The following is a 22,202-nucleotide window of genomic DNA, read 5'->3' as shown; positions in this document are numbered from 1 at the left end:
GCATTACTCTGATACCAAAACCAAATAAAGACTCCACTAAGAAAGAGAATTATAGGTTTATATCCCAGATGCAAAAACATGGATGCAAAAATTCTCAATAAAATACTAGTAAACCAAATCCAACAATACATAAAAAAAAATTCACTAAGATTAAGTGGGATTTATTCCTGGGATGCAAGTGTGGTTCAGTATTCTCCAATCAATCAACATTATACACTCCATTAACAAAAGAAAATATAAGAACCATGTGATCATTTCAATAGATTTTGAAAAAAAAATTGGACAAAGTACAGCATTCATTCATGATAAAAATCCTCAACAAAGTAAGTTTAGAGGGAACATACCGCAACATGATAAAGGCCATATATGAAAAACCCCAATATCACCCTCAGTGGGGAAAAACAGAGATTTTCCTCTATGGTCAGGAATAAGACCGGAATGTCCACTCTCACTAGTGCTATTTAACATAGTACTGGAAGTCTTAGCCACAGATATCAGACAACAAAAAATTACAAAAGCATCCAAATCAGCCAGGAAAAAGCCAAACTTTGTCTATTTGCAGATGACATGAGAGAGAAAACCCAAAAGGTCCCATCAAGAAATTGTTAGAGCTGAAACACAAATTCAGTAAAGTCCCAGGATATGAAGTTAACATGCAAAAACTTGTTGGATTTCTATACATCAATAATGAAGCAGCAGAAAGAGAAATCAAGGAATCAATCCCATTTACAATTTCACCAAAAACCATAAGAAAATGAGGAACAAACCTAATGAACGAGACAAAATACCTATACACTGATAACTATAGAACACTGGAGAGAGAAACTGAAGATGACACAAAGAAATGGAAAACACCCCATGTTCATGGATTGGAAGAACAAACATTGTTAAAATGTCTATACTACCCAAAGCAATCTACACATTTTTTAAAGATTTTATTTTATTTATTTGACAGAGATCACAAGTAGGCAGAAAGGCAGGCAGAGAGAGGAGGAAGGAGGCTCCCTGCTGAGCAGAGAGCCCAATGTGGGGCTCGATCCCAGGACCCTGGGATCATGACCCGAGCTGAAGGCAGAGTCTTTAACCCACTGAGCCACCCAGGCACCCCCAATCTACACATTTAATACAATCCCTATCAAAATACCACCAGCATTTTTCACAGAACTAGAACAAATAATCCTAAAAATTGTATGGAACCACAAAAGACCCTGAATAACATAAACAATATTGGAAAAGCAAAGCAAAGCTGGAGGCATCACAATTCCAGACTTCAAGTTATATTATAAATCTGTAGTGATCAAAACAGTATGGTACTTGCACAAAAATACACACATAGATCAATTAAACAGAACAGAAAATCCAGAAATGATCCCACAACTATATGGTCAGTAAATCTTCATCAATGCAGGACAGATTATCCAATGGGAAAATGGCAGTCACTTCAACAAGTGGTGTTGAGAATATCGGACATCAACCTGCAAAAGAATGTCACTGGACCACTTTCTTACACTATACACAAAAATAAATTCAAAATGAATGAAAGACCTAAATGTGAAAAGGAAACCATTAAAATTCTAAAGGAGAACACAGACAGTAACCTCTCTGACATTTACTGTAGCAACTTCATTCTAGATATGTCTCCTGATATAAGGGGAAGAAAGAAAAAATAAACTACTAGGACTTCATCAAACATTGTTTCAAACAAACGAAATGGATCAACTAAGAAGCTTCTGCACAATGAAGGAAACAATCAACAAAACTAAAAAAAATGCTTAGTAAAAGGGAGAAGATATTTGCAAATGACATATCTGATAAAGGGTTAGTATCCAAAAATATATGAAGAACTTATAAAACTCAATACTCTTTTAACATGGCATCATGGTGAAACAAAACACTCAATATACATATGTTTTCTCAGAACAGTAGCTCATGGCTGTGGGGAATCTGAATGTGTAGGAAATGAACACCACATTTGTTAATTCTTGATGACATTTACTATTTACAAATGGCTGTTTTCAGGGGAAATATTGATTATAATTCTAAAAGTAGGCAGATACATCATTAATATATTTAATAATTAAGGGTAGAAACATGGTACATTATTGAGAAATAAGGCAATCTTTTTTTCCAGAACTTGATCTAAAAGTAGAATCTCCAATGGCTGCTGTTGCAATTTCCAGGACTACAATGTTTTTTGTTATTATTTAAATTCATTTTCTTGCTTTTATGAAACTTCTGGAAAGCTTTTTGCAGCTGATGAACCCAACTGTTAAGTGAAGGTGATTTGGCTTCTGCTCTGGGCAATGTTGAGCATACTAGCTTCCTGGAAGGAACATGGGAGATGGAGATCAATTTTGCTTCATGGTGCTTAATATCATCTCAAGGTCTTTTCCCTTCTGTTTCTTTTTCTTCTTCCTTTTGAATCATACATTCAAATAACTACACATGTGAACATTCAAGGGAAAGCAGTTCAGCATGTCCTTGTAGAGGTACAGAAGATAATATGGCATTACATATGCTCAATATGTTGTTTTGAATTCTCTAGAACTTTGTTTCTCCAAAATCAAATATCTTTAGATGAAGGGAAACTGTGTTGCTCAGTCAGAAATGTGTAGGTGCCAAGTTTGATTTCTCTTCTATATTCTTATCATTTTCAGCATATATTTTGCAACCTGAAGGCTTTTTTGTTTCTGTTTTCTTTTCCATTTGGAGTTTAGAACGTAAGAAGCAGGTTAAGGAATCACTATATCTAAGGAAAGGTACTAGGTGATATCTCTTTGAAAAGCTTGTATTAGCTGCAGATGTAAACCCATAAGGGAAGGGAGTAATTGGTAGCTAGCATATACATGATAACTCAATGGATAAAAGTGAATAGGCAATCAAGGAAGGCTTGCATATCTTCCTCTCTCTCGACTCAGAAGAAATGACTACTCCATTTGTATATGGAGAATGGAACTAAGAATGCCCCATATATGGAGAATGGAACTAAGAGTACCTTAAGCAGAATTCTTAAACTCTCTCCTACATTTCCCTTTCACAAAACAAATTTTTTATTTCAGAAGTATGCCAGTAGCTCCAAAAATCAGCATTCCTTTTTCAAAGGCTCATAGTGGCTTACAGTTTCCACTGCAATGACATTGGCATTTCTAATTCTTGTTTATGATGATTATTGAGCTCGTCATTGATTTCTCTGCCACCACTAGAGCTGGTTTCCTTACCCTGTTACAGAGGCACTTACCTGTGCCCTCAATCTTCCATTCATGAGCTGCTTCTAGTGTCTGCATTCTTGCTTTGCTGCTCTTGATTCTGGAAGAATCAATCTACTACATGGTCATAGCATTTTCAAATGTCCTTAGGTAGTCTGAATGATTGATTATTACAATTATTTTGTATGTCCAATCCAAAGTAGACTTAGTCTTTTGAGTTTATAGTTTTCCAAGTATTAAAACAATTTCCTCTAGAAATGACCATGAAGTATTTGAGTAACTCTTGGCATTTCTCATTAACCATTAACGACTCTTCAAAGATAAAGAATATGTAAGTCTTGGGGTGCATGAGTGGCTCAGTGGGTTAAGTGTCTGGCTCTTGATCTCAGCTCAGGAATTGATCTCAAGGTCATGAGTTCAAGCTCCATTTTGGGCTCCACACTGGTTGTGGAACCTACTTTAAAAAAAGAGTATGTAAGTACTTTTTTCCTACCTCCTTTTCCATAACTCCCTTATTCAGCCAACCAAGCATTCACTAAATATTTGTTAAGCATTTGTGCTAGGTACTGGTGATAAAGTGGTGAATAAGACATAAAAGTTTTCTACCTTCGTGGAGGTTACCATATGATTTCACTTATATGTGGAATATTTAAAAATGAATAAAAAAAGAAGCAGAAACAGACTCATAAATACAGAGAAGAAATACAGTTGAACAGAAGAACAAATACGTAATTACATAAAAGTTTAATAATTGTTATCCAAGGGAAGGAATAAATTATGCAGTCTGAGGAAATAGCAGCTCAAATGAATCACAGAAGCCAGGAGGAAAAGAGGTGGGGTAGGGTAGGAGATTGTTTCCAGAAGATGGCAGGTATGAAAGTTTGGGGTCAAGGAAAGAACCTGACAACTTTGAAAAACTGAAAAATACCTAAGCACAGCTGGAATATAAAACATAAAGGGAAGTGTAGTGAGAGATAGGACTGAGAAGGTAAAAAAAGAAAAGAAAACTGTAGATCACAAGGAACCTTGTAATTCATTCTAAAAACTTTGACTTTATCATGCTGTAACAGGAAGCCATGTATTAGATGTAAATAGAGGAGTGTCACGATCAGTGTTGCATCTGAAAAAGACCACTTTGTATTGTGACAGAACTAACCGGTAAAGGGCAAGGAGAGGTGAGGCGAAAAAGGGTTAAATGGCTATTGTTGTAGCGGACAGGCAACAAGTGGTGGTGGCCTGAGCTAGGGTAGAAGTCAGTGAATAGAGCAGACTGGGCAGATTTGAGAGGTAGAATATAGTCAACTTAGATATGGGAAAACAGAGAAAAGAATCAAGGATAGCACCTTGTTTCTGGTTTGCATAACTTACTGGGAGGACAGTGGTGATGTCATTTATTAGGATAGGAAATATAAGACAAGTAGCTGGTTTGGGGAGGAAGGTGATTTCAATATTAAAGTTTGGAGTTTAAGGTATTTTTAAGATGTCCAAGTGGAGATGCCAATTAGTTATATATACAAACTGAAGTGAAGCATAAAAGAGAGGTCAGGCATGAAGCTAAACTTGTGAAGTAGTGTGAGTAGAAGAGCTAGACCATGAGGAACACATAGAGTAAAAAAGCACAAGACCTAGAGGATAGCTTTTTAGGAACACCTGCATTTAAAGACTGGTTGGAGAAAGAGAAGCTTGCAAAACATATGAAAAGGAGTAGTCAGGTAAGTTGAAATGAAGTTGGTAAGATATGGAAGCAACATAAGTGTCCATTGATAGGTGAATAGATAAAGAAGGTGTGTGTGTGTATGTGTTTGTGTGTGTATCAGAAGGTTAGTGTGTGTATACACACACACACACACACATATATACATATACACACCATGTAATATTACTCAGCCGTAAGAAAGAATGAGATCATGCTACTTGCTACAACATGGATGGACTGAGAGGGTATTATACTAAGAGAAATAAGTCAGACTGAGAAAGACAAATACCATGTGATTTCACTTACAAGCGGAATATTTTTAAAAAAATGAATAAACAAAGAATCAGAAACATATCCATAAGTATGGAGAACAAATTGATGGTTGCCAAAAGAGAGAGGGGTGAAGTGATGGGTAAAATGGATGAAAAGGAATAAAACACACAGAGTTTCAGTTGTGGAATAAATAAGTCACAATAATAAAAGTTATGACATAGGAAATATAGTAAATGGCATTGTAATAGCATTGTACGGTAGCTACAATTGTGGTGAGCATAGACTAATGTATAGACTTGTGGAGTCACTATGTTGTGCACTTGAAATTAATGTAACATCGTGTGTTAACTATATGTCATTAAAAAAATTTAAAAAAATTGAAGTAGAGGGCAGTGTAACAGAAACCAACAGAAGAGAGAACATGAAGGAGGAAAATCAAATATCAAATGCTGATGGTAGGTCAAATAATATAGAACAAGACTAAAAAGAGAACATGGATTTTATTATATGCAGGCCACTAGCTACCATGCTTAGAATATCCTCAAGGAAGTTGTAGTAGTTGGTTGGGTGATTCTGGAGGTTGGAAAGAAAACCAGAATGCACTGGCTTGAGAAGTGACTGAGAAATAGGCAAATAGATACAGTGAATCTCAACTAAACCGCTATTTTCAGGGGTTGGTCTGAGAAAGGAGGAGAAAAATACAATGGAATCAAGATGGGTAAATGGACTCCAGAGAAAGGTTTTGTTGTTGCTGCTTAGAGCCTCTGTGATTGAAGTAAATATTCTGTTTCTTTTAAGAGGGAGAGGAGCAGAGAAAGAGGGAGAGAGAGAATCCCAAGCCGACTTCATGTCCATTGTGGAGCCCAATGTGCTGCTCAGTCTCTCAACCCTGAGATCATAACCTGTCCAAAATCAAGAGTCAGATGCTCAACTGCCTGAGCCATCAGGATCCCCTAAATATTTTTACTTCTATTCATTGCTGTAAAGAATATATGCAATTTGTATTGACTACAAATTCCTTCTTTTGTGGAATGAATCCTAGGGCAACACAAGAAGGACAGAGACTTGAATATGTTTTAAAATTTAAGAGTCTTGGGGCACCTGGGTGGCTCAGTGGGTTAAAGCCTCTGCCTTCGGCTCAGGTCATGATCCCAGGGTCCTGGGATCGAGCCCCACGTTGGGCTCTCTGCTCTGCAGGGAGCCTGCTTCCTCCTCTCTCTCTCTCTGCCTGCTTCTCTGCCTACTTGTGATCTCTGTCTGTCAAGTAAATAAATAAAATCTTTTAAAAAAATTTAAGAGTCTTTCTCCCTAATTTCCCAGAGGCTACTCAGTCCTGAAATGCCTTTTTCATCTCTTCCATGGGACCAAGGGATGCAATTTTGATGATATTTCTTGTCTTCTCAGAGTTCCTGTGGTGAGCAAATAGATAAGACCCCCAACAAGACTCTTGCTGCAATAGTCTTTTAGAGATATTCTTTGAATGTCTTTTTTCCTTCTGGGAACATAAACCTTTCAGAAGAATTTTTCCTGTTGCTAGTATTTCTGTTTTCCAGGAAGATGAAAACATAGATTTACTTTTATTCTTGTATTACCTGTATTCTTATGCCATTGGTCCGAAAGCAAGAATTCATAGTTAATATACATTCCAGGCCATTAGCTGATGATTAGAAAGAAATAATTAAAAGATGATTAGAAAGTATCTACTTTCTTTCAGAGTCCCCCAGAGGTTAACTTTTCTTATCAAAACCCCAATTAGAAAACTAGTTTTGAGTTAGGAAAATGCAAACTTGTTTCTCCTCAGCATATTATCTCTCCTCTGATTTCACTGTCAATGTTAAGACATATTCCTTCATCTATATCCTAGCTAGGTGTAACAATTAACCCTGAAAAGATTTGAAGTGTGCCAAATTTCAGACTTTCCAAGCTTTAGTTTAATTCTGATAATCAAGTGAAATAAAAAGTACTTGCTTAGTGTTAGCCTTTTTACATACACAAATTGCTGACCCACTTTGTCTTAAGAACTTTACTATTTAAAAAAAGTAAAATCATTTCCCATTTCACTCCAAGCATGGATAGTTTACCCCCTAAAGAATTCTTCATCTGACTTGCCATTCTTTTCTTGTTAGGAAGTGAAATGACTTTTTCAAAGACTCTAAACCCTTCTAGGTTGAGAGGGGAGGGGAGAAAATGTAAGGGGAGATTGATAACACTCAAAGACAGCGATTGCTTTGTTTGGTAGTCTCAAAACAAATTTTCCAACATTTTTCAAATTGACCATGCAAAATCCAATTCTACTCTTCTCAACTTGTTGCTAAATAGGCAGTCTATTGAATAGAGTCATGATTAGTTGGAAAAGCCTTTTGCCTGCCTGCCTGCCTGCCTGGCTCCCTTTTGGCAATTGTATTGCTACACCCAACACAACTGACAGGCCCTGCAGGCTTGTGCTTGGGCACTTGTTCTCTTCTTTGGAACATCTTTGCTTCTCAAAAAAAAATAATAATTCCATTGGACTACTTTTCCCATCATGTAATCAACAGGATGCTAGCATATAATCCATCATAGAAGCTGGCATCCTCATGTACATGTGTGAATTGTGTATCCTGTAGCACCGAATGTGGAAGTGTGGCAAAGAGACCCCATCTGCAACTCATAAGGCATGGTTGATGTGGGCTCTGGTAGTAAAAACCACTTTCCTGAATGGGTAGGAAATCGCCGCCACAGGAGATGATAATACTTGTGAGCCTTGCTAACAAGCTTGAATTCTAACATAAGGCAGTTCATTGTTATGCTGCAGCATGTGAAACCTTAATGCTTTCGCTATTCAAACTTATTTTATGATTTAGTGCAGCTTTAAGGAGCCAACAGAAGGGTAAAAATAAGGGAGGTGGAAGGAAAAAGATACCTGGAAGTAGAAACACTGATGAGCCCAGCTTTGCAAGAAATTTCATTGCCACTGATAATATAGTATTTTGCTTTGATTAAAGCTTTATCTTGTTGAATGTGTGCAGTGTTCTAAATACTGCTTCTTCAGCCCAGTCACGGATTTTTTTTTTTTTTGGTGGATTTCACTTTTAAAACAGCATTATGCTATGTGCAAAACTGGGAACAAAAGGAAGAGGAAGCCACACACAAGAATTATGCTTTTGTTCAAAGACTAGCTGGAAAAGTTTCCCTTGCCAGATCCATTTTCTCCTGTCACAAATTTCCAAACAGATGGTGGAGGAATTAGTGTTTGACTTCTTGGGCAATCAACAATACAAACTAGTTGTCATAGAGTTTTGCTAATGGTATCTATTCTGACACTCAACAAAACATAAATTGGGGGGGGGACTAGTATCTCATATTTGCTTTGATAAGAATGAGCTAAAAGAGTTAATTAGGCAGATATTTCTGGGAAATACTGACTCATTTCAGGAGAACTCTGTTTTACATACTGTCCAAAGTATGTGTAGACAGTTCAGTTTGTACCAGGAGACTGGCCTGTCTTTTCATAGCAGCTACTTAGGATAAAAATTGGCCTGAAAAAGTTGTTCTGTCGTCATTGCACTGAGATAATTTCTACCTCTAAAGTTCTGGGTTCCTGGGATGACTGATTATTTTTTTAAAGCCCAGGAGTCAAAATATGCCTTTTTCAGGTTGAATAATATGCTGAGAGTTCATGTCTTCCTAAATAGGGGTTGTCAGAATTTTTGATTTAGCTGTTAGTCAAGTTTAATGGATAGGTCCCTCCATCTAAATCCTATTTTCTTGTGGTTATACACTTGAGCTCAGGCAGGACACTTCTCAGGGGTTTGGTGGCATTTCTAGAAGCTTTCCCAATAAGGTCATGAGATTGATTGTAGTTAATTCTGAAGGCAAAGGAAAAAAACTCTGAAACAATTATTTTCTAGGTATGGGACAAAATAAAAGGTGAGGTTGCTGGTTGTTGCCCTTATAGGACTTTTTAAAAGGCATGACTTGATTTGTAAAGTAATGTCCATCCATATACTTTGATGGGAGAAGGAGGGCAGAAACCTATGTTTCTTGAGAGGGATAGCTATATATGAAATCACATCTTTCTTAATTGCAGCTTAGAATGTATCAGCCTCCATATCTGGACTCCTCTGAAAGTTTAGCTTGAAGTCTCCCCTTTCCGCTTTTGTGTCTTCAGATGTGACAAAGAAAACTCACATATGCCTCAGTTGTCACTTTAGACAGTTAACAGTTTTCTAGTATTAAATTATTTTAGCACGTCTCTACTTGTACAAAATGGATTAAGAAGGCATTTCAGAAAGTGACAAGGGAAAGGACTCTAATCTTTGCACGAGACCATTCTGTGGCTAATTGGTCAACCTGACTGAACAATCTCCATTGTCTGTATGTGTTGTAGATTTATCTCTTACATTAAGATGTGATTATTCACAAAGCACAATACTGTGATCTAATTTCCACAGATAACCAGAAATGGGTAAATCCTTTCTATTAACTAGTAAATGTTTATTCGGTGCATTACTGGGGTTATAATACTGTGTGACAATTTAAAATATGATGTAGTATATACACAATGAAAAAGGAAATACCAAAAACAAATTTTTTTCTAAAAATGTGGTGGCTCAGTTGGTTAAGTGTCCCACTCTTGGTTTCAGCTCGGATCATGATCTCAAGGTCAATTGAATACTGCATTCTCAGGCTCCTTGCTTAGTAAGGAGTCTGCTGGAGATTCTCTATTTCCCTCTCTCTTTCTCAGTCTCTCTAAAATAAATAAATAAATAAATAAATAAATAAATGACTTTCAAAAATCATGTAGTTCAAACATTATATATGAGTTAAATATAAAATAAGGTTTAAAAATAAGAACATTAGCATATATTTCTTCTTAATTATGAGGAATATTAGAACAATTAATATTGTGCTGCATTCCAATAAGATTTTAACAATGGGCAACCTTTGTATGACATCATTTTGTAGCTTCCTTTTAAAGATTTATTTATTAATTTTAGAGAAAAAGCTAGCGCACAGGGGGTGAGGAGGGGCAGAGGGAGAGAGAGAGAGTCTCAAGCAGATAACCCACTGAGTGCAGCGCCCACAGTGGGGCTCCATCTCACAACCTGAGATTGTGATCCTGAGATCATAACCTGAGCATAAATCAAGAGTTGGATGTTTAACCAACTGAACCATCCAGAAGCTTCCTTTTAAATAGCAGGATCAAATTTGGTATGTTATTTGTTCCTGGTGAATGGAGCAGAAATAGAACCTGTGACACAAATGTTAATAACTCAATGGGTATCACATCTTTTACAAAATCTTTTGTTTATTGTCCAATGCTTAGAACTCAGCCACACATACATCAACATTTTGTGACTAGCAGAACACTTTGCCTTGATTATGATAGTTTAACAGGGTTTTGGGTATATTGTACTTCTTCTGGGTCTGAACAAAAACAGCTGGTTGTGCTAGCTAACAGAAAGTACTGTTTACCAATGGGTAGGAGACTGTGGGAGTTAGACTGGACAGGAAGACACTGGCATCAGGGGACTTCTGCTGCTACTAACAGGTTCATCTGAAGTTTTGGCAATTTCAGGTTGTCTGGGTGTTTTGCAGTGAGTAATGGCATCACAACAAAATAGAGGAAGTGGCTAAGATTTTAACTGGAATTGTATGGCTGAAAACATCCAGGATACACAAAGTACTTACGATTTTCCCCTAAGGTTTGTTATCACAATTATTTTCATTAAGACTACCAGTGAGATCAATCTTTCTTTATGGACAGCTACTATAGGTCTTCTCTGCCCTGACTCTTCCCACAACCAAAGGGGGAATTCTGTCCACACTGTAAGCACCTTATAGTGAGCTTTCAATTCAATAAATGTTTATTATCATCAACGAGAAATTATGTATCTTCTATATCAACTGGGGTTAGTACTATTATTCCAATTCAATACTATACTCAAAGAAATGGTAAATTCTTTCTTCAGAGGAGCATAAAGGGCAATATGCTTATCTGTCTTCTCTGGGACTTTGAAATCTGTAAGTGGAACACAAGTCAGAGTTTGCAGGGATTCCAAAAACAGTCATCCAGTGCTTCCAAAACACCTGGGAGGCTTTGTAAAAATGCATATTCTGGGGAATCACCCTCCAGAGAGTCTAACCCAAAATCAAACAAAGGAGTCTTAACTTCTAAGTTCTACTAAGTGATTCTGACACACAGCCAGAATTGAGAACCACTGCTTCAGAGTGTTCTTCCTTTAACAGGACTCGGGGAAGTTAGGAGATAGAGAAGAGGGTGTTGATCTGAGATGTAAACAAAAAGAATGTCAGCTAGCCCATTTAAGGTGCCAGGGATTCTGGAGAGTTGACGAAGCAGGATCAGCCAGGCAAATCAGAGAGCTACTGTAAACTGAGATTCATGAGATAAATTCTGCATATATCTCCTCCAGAAATTAAAGGTCTATACAAGATGGCTTTTTTGGATTCTCTTATCCAGCTAGCCTAGTCTTAAGGGGTAACTACCCCTTTATTCATGAGAGTCTTACAGAAGTCTTAAAAGAGAGAAAAGAAATACCATTGCAGAAGATGAATCGTGAGAAAAATCAATAGACTTGCCTTTTTTTTTCTATTCAATAGTCAGTATTCATTCACTAAGTGGATTATACATATTGAGGTTGTGCTTATTTCTTTGTACATGAGAGGCTATTTTTATGATACTCTCTTTTCTGCTCAGTGCAGCATTAGTATCTTATGTTGACTGAGACTAAGACTACATAGAGCTGCTTGATAAACTGTTTTTACAGAAATAATCAGTGGTTATTATCCCGCATCCACAACCTGAACATGTGCCTCTGGTCAAGGCCTGACTTGGCCACTTATGATGTGGCTTATGGCATGTCCCAGAGCTTTAACCCTCACTGAACAGCTGAACTATACGAAAACTCTATTTTACTTAACATATATGAGTAGTGAAGCTCAAACTTTCCATTGCAATGGGTTGTGTCAAAATTGTTTACTAGGCTAAAGTACTCCATAGCATACAATCTGCCCCATCTTCATCACCACTACCCTAACATAAGCCATCATCTCTCACCTGAACTTTGGCAATATCCAATACAATGTTCACTAACCATGTACTTGTGACACTTCTTGAAATCTGATATTCAAATGCTGGGCAGAATCATCTTTTCAAAATGCAGATCTGCCAACTTACTTTCCCTCCTTCCAGAAACTGTGCCAAAAACCTTGAGCTTCCAATAGTTTTCAAAGACAAAACTCCTTACTATGGCTTTCAGTGCCTCACAGGGTCTGTCTTTTGCCTACTTGACCCTCAAACTTCCTGATGCATTCTGATTTTCCTCATAATATGAACATCAGCTACATTTATGATTTCAGTTTCTGCTAATTATGGCCATGATTTAGGGTGCAGTTTTATGCTCATTCCTAACTCCAGGCTTTTGCCCATGCTATTTCTGGGTCTTTCATTTTTAGCAGTTACCACATTTTATTAACGCATGGTTATTTTTATAATTTGTGTGACATCTGTGTTCCCAACTAGAATGAAAGTTTCACTAAAGTAGAGACTGTTTTTGTACCTCTGGGGTCTAGCATAGTGCCTGGTACTTACTAGTCTATAAATACTGTTAAATGAGTAAATGAAAACTCTGTATATAATCAACACCCAGATCCTTGATAAGCTTCCTTTCAAAACTTCCTTCAGCTTTAAAACGTAGCTAAGCTACCACTGCTTGAAAGTAGGGCTATAGACAATGCATGCTGTAGGCCCATCTAGACATACCCTTCGTGGACATAATTCCATGTTCCAGAACTCCCTGGCCCCAAATAAGAATGTACTTATTTTGTATCCTAATATTTTAACACTCTATTTTTTTTAAAGTTTTTATTTATTTATATTTAAATTTTTTCCTGAAGATTTTGTTCGTTTGTTTGTTTATAGAGCATACAAGCATGGGGAGGGACAGAGGGAGAGAAAGAGAGAATCTCAAGCAGACTTTGCACTGAGTGCAGAACTCAATTCAGGGCTCATCTCATGACCCTGAGATTATGACCTGAGTCTAAATTGAGTCACAAGCTTAACTGACTGAGCCACCCAGAAGACCCTTTTAAGTTTTTATTTTAACTTCAGTTAGTTAACGTACAGTGTTATATTAGTTTCTGGTGTACAATATAGTGATTCAACACTTCCATAAAACACATGGTGCTCATCACAAGTGCATTCCTTAATCCCTATCATCTATTTAATCTATACCACTTCTTTATCCATTCATCTATGGATGGACGCTTGAGCTGCTTCCATATCTTGGCTATCATAAATGACGTTGCAACAACATAAGGGTGTGTATATCTTTTCAAATTAGTGGTTCTTTTTTTCCTTTGGGTAAGTACCCAGTTGTGAAATTATTGGATCATATGGTAATTCGATTTTTAATTTTTTTGAGGAAACTTCATACTGTTTTCCACAGTGACTGCACCAATTTGTATTCTTATGAAGAGTGCAAGATGACTCCTTTTCTCCGCATCCTCATCAAGACTTGCTATTTCTTGTCTTTTGTTATTTCTAGCCATTCTGGCAGGTGTGAGGTGACATCTCATTGTGGTTTTCATTTGTTTTTCCCTGAAGCTTAATGACATTGAACTTCATTGTGATGTTGAACATCATGTGTCTGTTGGCCATTTGCATGTCTTCTTTGGAAAAATGCCTATTCAAGGCCTCTGCCCATTTTTCTTTTTTTTTTTTTTTAAGATTTATATATTTGAGAGAGAGAAAGAATGAGCAGGAGGAGGAGCAGAGGGAGAGGGAGAAGCAGACTTCCCGCTGAGGAAGCAGGCTCCCTGCTGAGCAGAGAGCCTGATGCGGGGCTTGATCCCAGGACCCTGAGATCATGACCCAAGCCAAAGTCAGAGGCTTAACAGACTGAGCCACCCAGGCGCCCCCCTCTGCCCATTTTTAATTGGATTATCTGTATTTGGGGTATTGAGTTTTATAAATTCTTAATATACTTTGGGTATTAGCCCTGTATTGAATCTAACATTTGTAAATATCTAATCACATTTACTTAGGTTGCCTTTGTGTTGTTGCCAATGGTTCCTTTCACTGTGCAAAAGGTTTTTGCTCTGGTGTAGTTTCAGCACTTGCATTTTGCTTTTGTTTCCCTTGCCTCAGGAAACCTATCTAGAAAAATATTGCTATGGCTGATGTCAAAGAAATTACTGCCTCAGTTTTCCTCTAGAGTTTTTAGTTTTAGGTCTCCATTTAAGTCTTTACTCTATTTGAATTTATTTTTGTGTGTGCTATAAGAAAGTGTCCAGTTTCATTCTTTTTTTTTCTTTTTTAAAGATTTTATTTATCTATTTGACAGAGAGACAAAGCAAGACAGGAAATACAAGCAGGAGGAGTGGGATATGGAGAAGCAGGCCTCCTGCCAAGCAGCAGCTCAATGCAGGGCTTGATCCCAGAACCCTGAGATCATGACCTGAACTGAGGGCAGATGCTTAATGACTGAGCCACCCAGTTGCCTCTCCAGTTTAATTTTTTTGCACTTAGCTATCCAGTTTCCAGCACCATTTATTGAAGAGACTATCTTTTCTCCATTATATATTCTTGCCTCCTTTGTCATAGATTAATTGACCATATAATCATGAGTTTATTTCTGGGCTCTGTAATCTGTTCCATTATGTCTGTTTTTGTGCCAGTACCACACTATTCTGATTATTACATCTTTGTAGTATATCTTGAAATCTGGGATTGTGATACCACCAGCTTTGTTCTTCTTTTTCAAGATTGCTTTGACTATTTGGGACCTTTAGTGAGTCCATAGAAATTTTAGAATTTATTGCTTTAGTTCTGTGAAAAATGTTATTGCTATTTTGATAAGAATTGTTTTAATATATAGATTGCTTTGGCAACATGGATATTTTAACAACATTCATTCTTCTAATCCACAAGCATGGAATATCTTTCCATTTGTTCATGTTATCTTCAAGATCTTTCATCAATATTTTATAGTTTTCAGAGTACTTTACTTGGTTAAGATTATTCCTAGGTATTTTTTTTTCTTTGTGGTTCAGTTGTCAATGGAACTGTAATCTTCGGTTCTCTTTCTGGTATTTCATTATTAGTGTATAGAAATGCAAAAGGTTTCAGTATATTAATTTTGTATTTTGTGACTTTGCTCAGTTCATTTATCAGTTCTGATAATTTTTTTGTGGAGTCTTAGGGTTTTCTATGTGTAGTACAATGTCATCTGCAAATAGTGACTACAAATAGTGAAAGTTACCGATGATACGCTTTTTATTTCTTTTTTTTTTTTTTTTGGTTGTGTCTAGTAATTCCAGTACTGTGTGAATAAAAGTGGCTAGAGTGGGCATCTTTTTTTCTGATCTTAGAGAAAAATCTCTCAGTTTTTCACCATCGAGGATGATGTTCATTGTGGGTTTTTCCATATATAGCCTTCATTATGTTGAGTGATATTCCCTCTTAACCTGCTTTATTGAGGGTTTTTATCATCAATGGATATTATATTTTGTTAAATATTTCTTCTTTTATTAAGATGGTCATGTGATTTTTATCCTTTCTCTTTTTAGTATGATGTATCACATTGTTTGTTTTGTGAATACTGAACCACACTTGCATCCCAGGAATAAATTCCACTTGATCATGGTGAATGATTTTTTTAAATGTACTGTTGGATTTGATTTGCTAATATATATATATATTCTTAAGACAGAGAATAATTTATTCACACCCTCCAGAGAAGTAGATAGCTTCAGTCTATAACAAAATATTGTATTTTAAAGCATAGGTCAGTAAATGTATATGAGACTATACACCACCATATACAAATCAACTGATCAAAGCACAACTTTTCAGTGTTCAAAACAGAATAAGCTTCCTTGTACAAGCAACACCTTTGTGACACTTTTAACTTTATTATTCCCCTCCTTTTCTTCACTCTCTCCTTCAACAATATCCACACCAGCCTCCTCATAATCCTTCTCAAGAGCAGCCATGTCCTCATGGGCCTCAGAAAACTCTTCTTCCATGTCTTCACCCACATACTAGTGACCAAAGGCACACTTGGCATACATCAAGTCATCCAGGTGGGCCTAGGACTCAGCAATGGTTGTGGCATTGCTCAGAATGCACACAGCTCTCTGTACTTTGACTGGGTCTCCTGCTCCATAGTGGAAGGCTGGTAATCAATGCCAACTTTGAAGTCAGTGGGGCACTGGTCCACAAACTGGATGGTATGCTTGGTCTTGATCATAGCAATGGCAGCATTGACATCTTTGGGAACCACATCACCATGGTTCAACAGGCAGCAAGCCATCCATTTACCATGGTGAGGGTCATATTTCACCCTCTGGTTGGCTGCCTCAAAGCATGCATTGGTGATGTGTGCTACAGAAAGTTATTCATGGTAGGTTTTCTCAACAGAGATGACAGGGGCATATGTGGCCAGAGGGAAGTGGACATGGGGGATAGGGCACCCATTTGTCTGGAATTATGTCAGATCAAAATTCAAGGCTCCACCAAATCTGAGGAAAGCAGTGATGGAGGACACCATCTGATATATCAACCTATTTAGGTTAGTGTAGATTGGGAATTCAATATCAAGGTTTCTATGACAAATGTCATAGATGGCTGTGTTTTCTACTGTGAAAGCAGAGTCAGAGTTCTCCAGATGCATTCATCTGGTGTGAGTAGTGAGGATGGAGTTGTAGGGCTTAACTACAGCTGCAGAAACCTGGGGGGCTGGGTAAATGGAGAATTCTAGCTTGGACTTCTTGGTGTAATTGACAGAGGTGTTTCATCAGCAGGGAAGTGAACCTGGAACCCCTCAAAGTTGTGGAAAACCAAGAAGCCCTGAAGACCTGTGCACTGGTTGACCAGTTACTGAATTCGATCTAAGACAAGGTCAGTGATCTCCTTGCTAATGGTGTAATGCTCTTGGGCATAATTATTGGCAGCATCTTCCTTGCCTATGATGAGGTGCTCAGGGTGGAAAGCTGGCAGTAGGTGCCAGTGTGAACTTCATCAATGACTGTGTCTTCTAGGTCTACAAACACTGCCCTGTGCCTAGTGCCCTACAAACACTGCTTGCCAGGACCCGTCTCACTGAGGAAGATGTGGAAGGAGTCATCTTCTCCTACAAAGGTCTTGTCACTTGGCAACTGGCCATCAGGCTGGATACTATATTACAGGCAACTGAGCTCCCAGAAGGCATTGCCAATCTGGATACCAGCCTAGCCAACATGGATGAAGATGCATTCACACATGGTGGCTAATTTGCAGCTGCTGAGCAGATGTTGTAGAGGAAGAAGAGAGGTTGTTACTTCTTACAGCATGATTCATAGGTGGTCAATGTAAGAGAACCTGCCTTGATCTGCTGATATTTTGTTGAGGATTTCTGCATCTATGTTCATCAGGCATATCAACTGGTAGATTTTTTTTGTAGTGTCTTTATCTGATTTTCATATTAGGGTAATGCTGGTTTCATAGATTGAATTTGGAAGTTTTCCTTCCATTTTTTGGAATAGTTAAGAAGAATAAACATTAACTCTTCTTTAAATGTTTGGTAGAATTCACTTCTGAAGTCATCTGGTCCTGGACTTTTGTTTATTGGGAATTTTTTGATTACAGATACAATTTCATTGTTAGTTATTGGTCTGTTCCAATTTTCTATTGCTTCCTGATTCAGTTTTGGAAGGTTATATGTTTCTAGGAATTTATCCATTTTTTCTAGCTTGTCCTATTTTTGGCATATAATTTTTCATAATATTCTCTTTTAATCTTCTGTATTCCTGTGGTGTCAGTTTTTCTCCTTCATTTTTGATTTTGAATCCTTTCTCATTTTTATCTTGATGAGTCTGGCTAAAGGTTTATCAATTTTGTTGATCTTTTCAAAGAATGAACTCCTGGTATCATTGATCTATTCTATTGGGGTTTTTCAATCTCTATCTCATTTATTTCTGCTCTAGTCTTTATTATGTTCTTTATTCTATTGGTTTTGGGCTTTATTTGCTGTTTTTTCCAGCTCCTTCAGGTGTAAGGTTTGGTTATTTATTTAAGATTTTTCTTGCTTTTTGAGGTAGTCTGTATTGTTACAATTTTCCCCTTTAAATCAGCTTTTATTTCATCCCAAAGATTTTGGATTGCTGTGTTTTCATTTGTGTCCATATATTTTTTTTTTAAATTTTCTCTTGGATTTCTTCATCGGCCCATTGGTTATTTAGTATCATGTTATTTAGGCTCTGTGTACCTGTGTTTTTTCCAGATATTTTCTTGTGAATGATTTCTAGTTACATTCTGTTGTGATCAGAAAAGATGCATGATATGATTCAATATTTTTATTTATTGAGACTTGTTTTGTGATCTAACATGTGATCTGTTCTGGAAAATGTTCCACATCCACTTGAAAAGAATGTGTATTCCCTTGGTTTTGGATGTAATGCTCTGAATATTTCTGTTAATCTGGTCCATTGTGTCATTCAGAAGTTGATTTTCTGTCTGTAAAATCTATCCATTGATGTAATTGGGTGTTAAAGTCTCCTCCTATTATTGTATTACTGTCAATTTCTCTCTTTTTGTCTGTTAATAGTTATTTTATGTATTTAGTACCTCCATTTTGGTGCATAAATATTTAAAATTATTATATCCTTTTACTGGATTTCCCCTTTATCATTACATAAAGGCCTTCTTTGTCTCTTGTTATGTCTTTTTAAAATATTTATTTATTTTAATGATTTTATTTATTTATTTGTCAGAGAGAGAGAGAGAGAGACTGAGATCACAAGTAGGCAGAAAGGCAGCCAGAGAGAGAGGGGGAAGCAGGCTCCTTACTGAGCAGAGAGCCTGATGTGGGGCTTGATCCCGGGACTCTGAGATCATGACCTGAGCCAAAGGCAGAGGCTAAACCCACTGAGCCACCCAGGCTCCCCTATCTTATTTTATTTAAATTCAATTAATTAACATATGGTATATCATTAGTTTCAGATGTAGAGTTCAGTTATTCATCGGTTGCATATGGCACCAAGTGTTCATTACAACACATGCCCTCCTTAATGCCCATCACCCATCTTACCCCATCCCAGTTACCCAACTCCCCTCCTGCAGCCTTCAGTTTGTTTTCTATAGTTAAATGTCTTTTATGGTGTTTCCCCCTCTCTGATTTTATCTTATTTTATTTTTCCCTCCCTTCCCTTATGATCCTCTGGTTTGTTTCTTAAATTCTACAAATGAGTGAAACTATATGGTAATCGTCTTTCTCTGGTTAACATATTTTGCTTAGCATAATACCCTCCAGTTCCATCCATGTTGTTGCAAATGGTAAGAGTTTATAATTTTGATGGCTGAGTAATATTCCATTGTGTATATATACCATATCTTTATGCGTTCATCTGTCAGTGGACATCTGGGTTACAGTCTGGTTTAAAGTCTGCTTTGTCTGATATAAATATTGCTACCCTAGGTTTTTTTTTTAAATTTACATTTACATAGTAAATGTTTTGCCATCCCCCACTTTGAAACTGTATGTGTCTTTAGATCTAAAGTGAGTCTCTTGTAGGCTGTATATTCTTCCTTTTTTATGAATTCACTCACCTTATGTCTTTTGATTATTGTATTTAGTCCATTTACATTTAAAGTCCTTATAGGTATATACTCATTACCATTTTGTTACTGGTTTTACGGTTGCTTGTGCATTCCTTCCCTGTTCTTTTCTTACTGTCTTTCCTTGTGGCTTGGTGGCTTTTTTTGTGCTATGCTTTTATTTCATTCTGTTTATTTTTTTGTATCTATTATAGAATTTTGATTTGTGGGTAAAATGAGGTTCATAACATCTAATGCATATAGCAGTCTATTAAATCGAAGGTCACTTAAGTTTGGACCCATTCTAAAACCACTAAATTTTAACCCCCTCACATTTTATATATATGCTGTTATACAATTTATTCCTTTATTTTGTGAATCCCTTGACTGATTCTACAGATATAATTGATTTTATTGCTTTTGTGCTTTAATAACCATACTGGTTTTATAAGTGATTAATCTATTACTTTTATTACATGTTTTCATTTACTGGTGACATTTTTGCCTTTCATAATTTTCTTACTCCTGATTATGGCTTTTTCTTTCCACTCAAAGTATTCCCTTCAATGTCTCTTGTAAGACTGGTCTGGTGGTGATGAACTCCTTTAACCTTTGTTTGTCTGGTAAACTCTTTATCTTTCTTCTGAATGGTAGCCTTGCTGGATATAGTATTCTTGGTTGCAGATTTTTTCAGTTCAACACTATGCATATATCATGTCACTCTCTTCTGGTCTGCAAAGTTTCTGCTGAAAAATCAGCTGATAACCTTATGGGGTTTTCCTTGTATATATCTTTCTCTTGTTGCTTTTAAAATTCTCTCTTATCTCTACTTTTTGATATTTTAAGTTTTATGCATTGTGGTGTGAACCTCCTTGGATTAATTTTGTTGGGAGTTTTCTGTGCTTCCTGGATCTGGATGTCTCTCTCCCTCTCCAGATTAGAGAAGATTTCAGCTATTATTTATGCAAATAAAATTTCTTCCCCTTCTCTCACTCTTCTGGGATCTTTATAATGTGAATGTTATTATGCTTGATGATGTTGCTGAGTTCCCATAACTTATTCTAATTTTCTTTTCTTTCTCTTTCTTTCTTTCTTTCTTTCTTTCTCTGTTCAGCTTGGTTGTTTTCCATTACCCTATCTTTCAGGATGCTAATCTATTCTTCCTCCTCTAAATTGCTATTGATTCTCTCTAGTGTACTTTTTAAATTTTAGCTCTTGAGCTTTTCATCTGACTAGTTCTTTTCATCTGACTAGTCCTCTTTGTTAGAGGACTCACTGAGATCCTCAACTCTTTTCTCATGCCCAGTATGCATATGTTCATTATTTTGAGTTCTTTATCAAGCATATTGCTTATCTCTGCTTTATTTAGCTCGTTTGCTGTGGTTTTGTCCTATTGTTTCATTTGGAACATATTCCTCTGTCTGCTCATTTTGTCTTTGTTTCTAGGTATTAGGAAAGGCAGCTATCTTTCCTGATCTGGAAAGTAGTGGCCTTATGAAGAAGAGGCATTGTAGTGCCATGTAACACAATATCCACTCTTCACCAGAACCATGGGTTTCTCCTGTATGGGTTTTGTGCACCCTACTATTGTGGCTGAGTCATGTTTGTGTTTGGTCCAGTTGCTTGCAATGCCCTGCTTTGCCAATTGTCAGTACAACGGGCAGGGTGTTTTAGTTGATATAATCTACCCTTCTAACACCAGAACTCAGTATACTTATTTTAATTAAATAGAATATAAATTATAATAAATGGATGATAAAAATGGATAGCTTTTTACTATTTTGTAAACTGTGCCTAATATTTATAAATAATCTGTATGAAATGGATAAATGGATGACAAAATGGACAAATTGATGGACATTTATAGTTTCTTCATCATGTGTTTTTATAATAGAGTTCTATATTACACATTGTCACCTTACCTAAGGGACCATCTTGTAATTCACATAAGTATCTATGAGAAAACTATTAAAATCATCAGGATAAAAGCATGGTCCAAATAGTCCCCTTTGGGATATTTCTACCTTTAAAACATAGAATTAGAAAGCTGGAATGGACCTCAAAGAATACATCCATTATAAACATGTCTCTCACAATATCCTAGATAAATGGACATTCAGACTCTGATTAAATTCCAAGAATTGAAAGCTTTTCACTTTTTTATATTTTCTATAATATTTCAATGCCCTTTGATTACAAATACATCTTCCACATCATGAGGTAGCTGGTGCAATTAGATTCAAGATTTAACAACTGCTGAGCTATGGATCAAAGCCAGTCATTTTCAACCTTTGCTTTAGTTGGGTTAATTTAAGCTTTGGAATACAGAGGCAGGTTTTTTGTTTGTTTGTTTGTTTTTAATGTGAATGGTATCGAGGGATTCATGGATGTGTTTGAGGACTATATTAAATTCTCAGCTAAAGCCCTCCATGTAGTCTTTAGACTGAGG

General features: G+C 36.7%; 1 pseudogene; it reads right to left on the bottom strand.

Moving 5' to 3' along the window:
- Positions 1-16,029: 16,029 nt before the first annotated feature.
- LOC122896574 lies at positions 16,030-17,442 on the bottom strand (annotated as a pseudogene).
- Positions 17,443-22,202: the final 4,760 nt, after the last annotated feature.

Source organism: Neovison vison, chromosome X, assembly GCF_020171115.1.
Source record: "Neovison vison isolate M4711 chromosome X, ASM_NN_V1, whole genome shotgun sequence".
In the NCBI taxonomy this organism is placed as follows: Eukaryota; Metazoa; Chordata; class Mammalia; order Carnivora; family Mustelidae; genus Neogale; species Neogale vison.
This window is presented reverse-complemented; position numbering and strand designations above follow the sequence as displayed.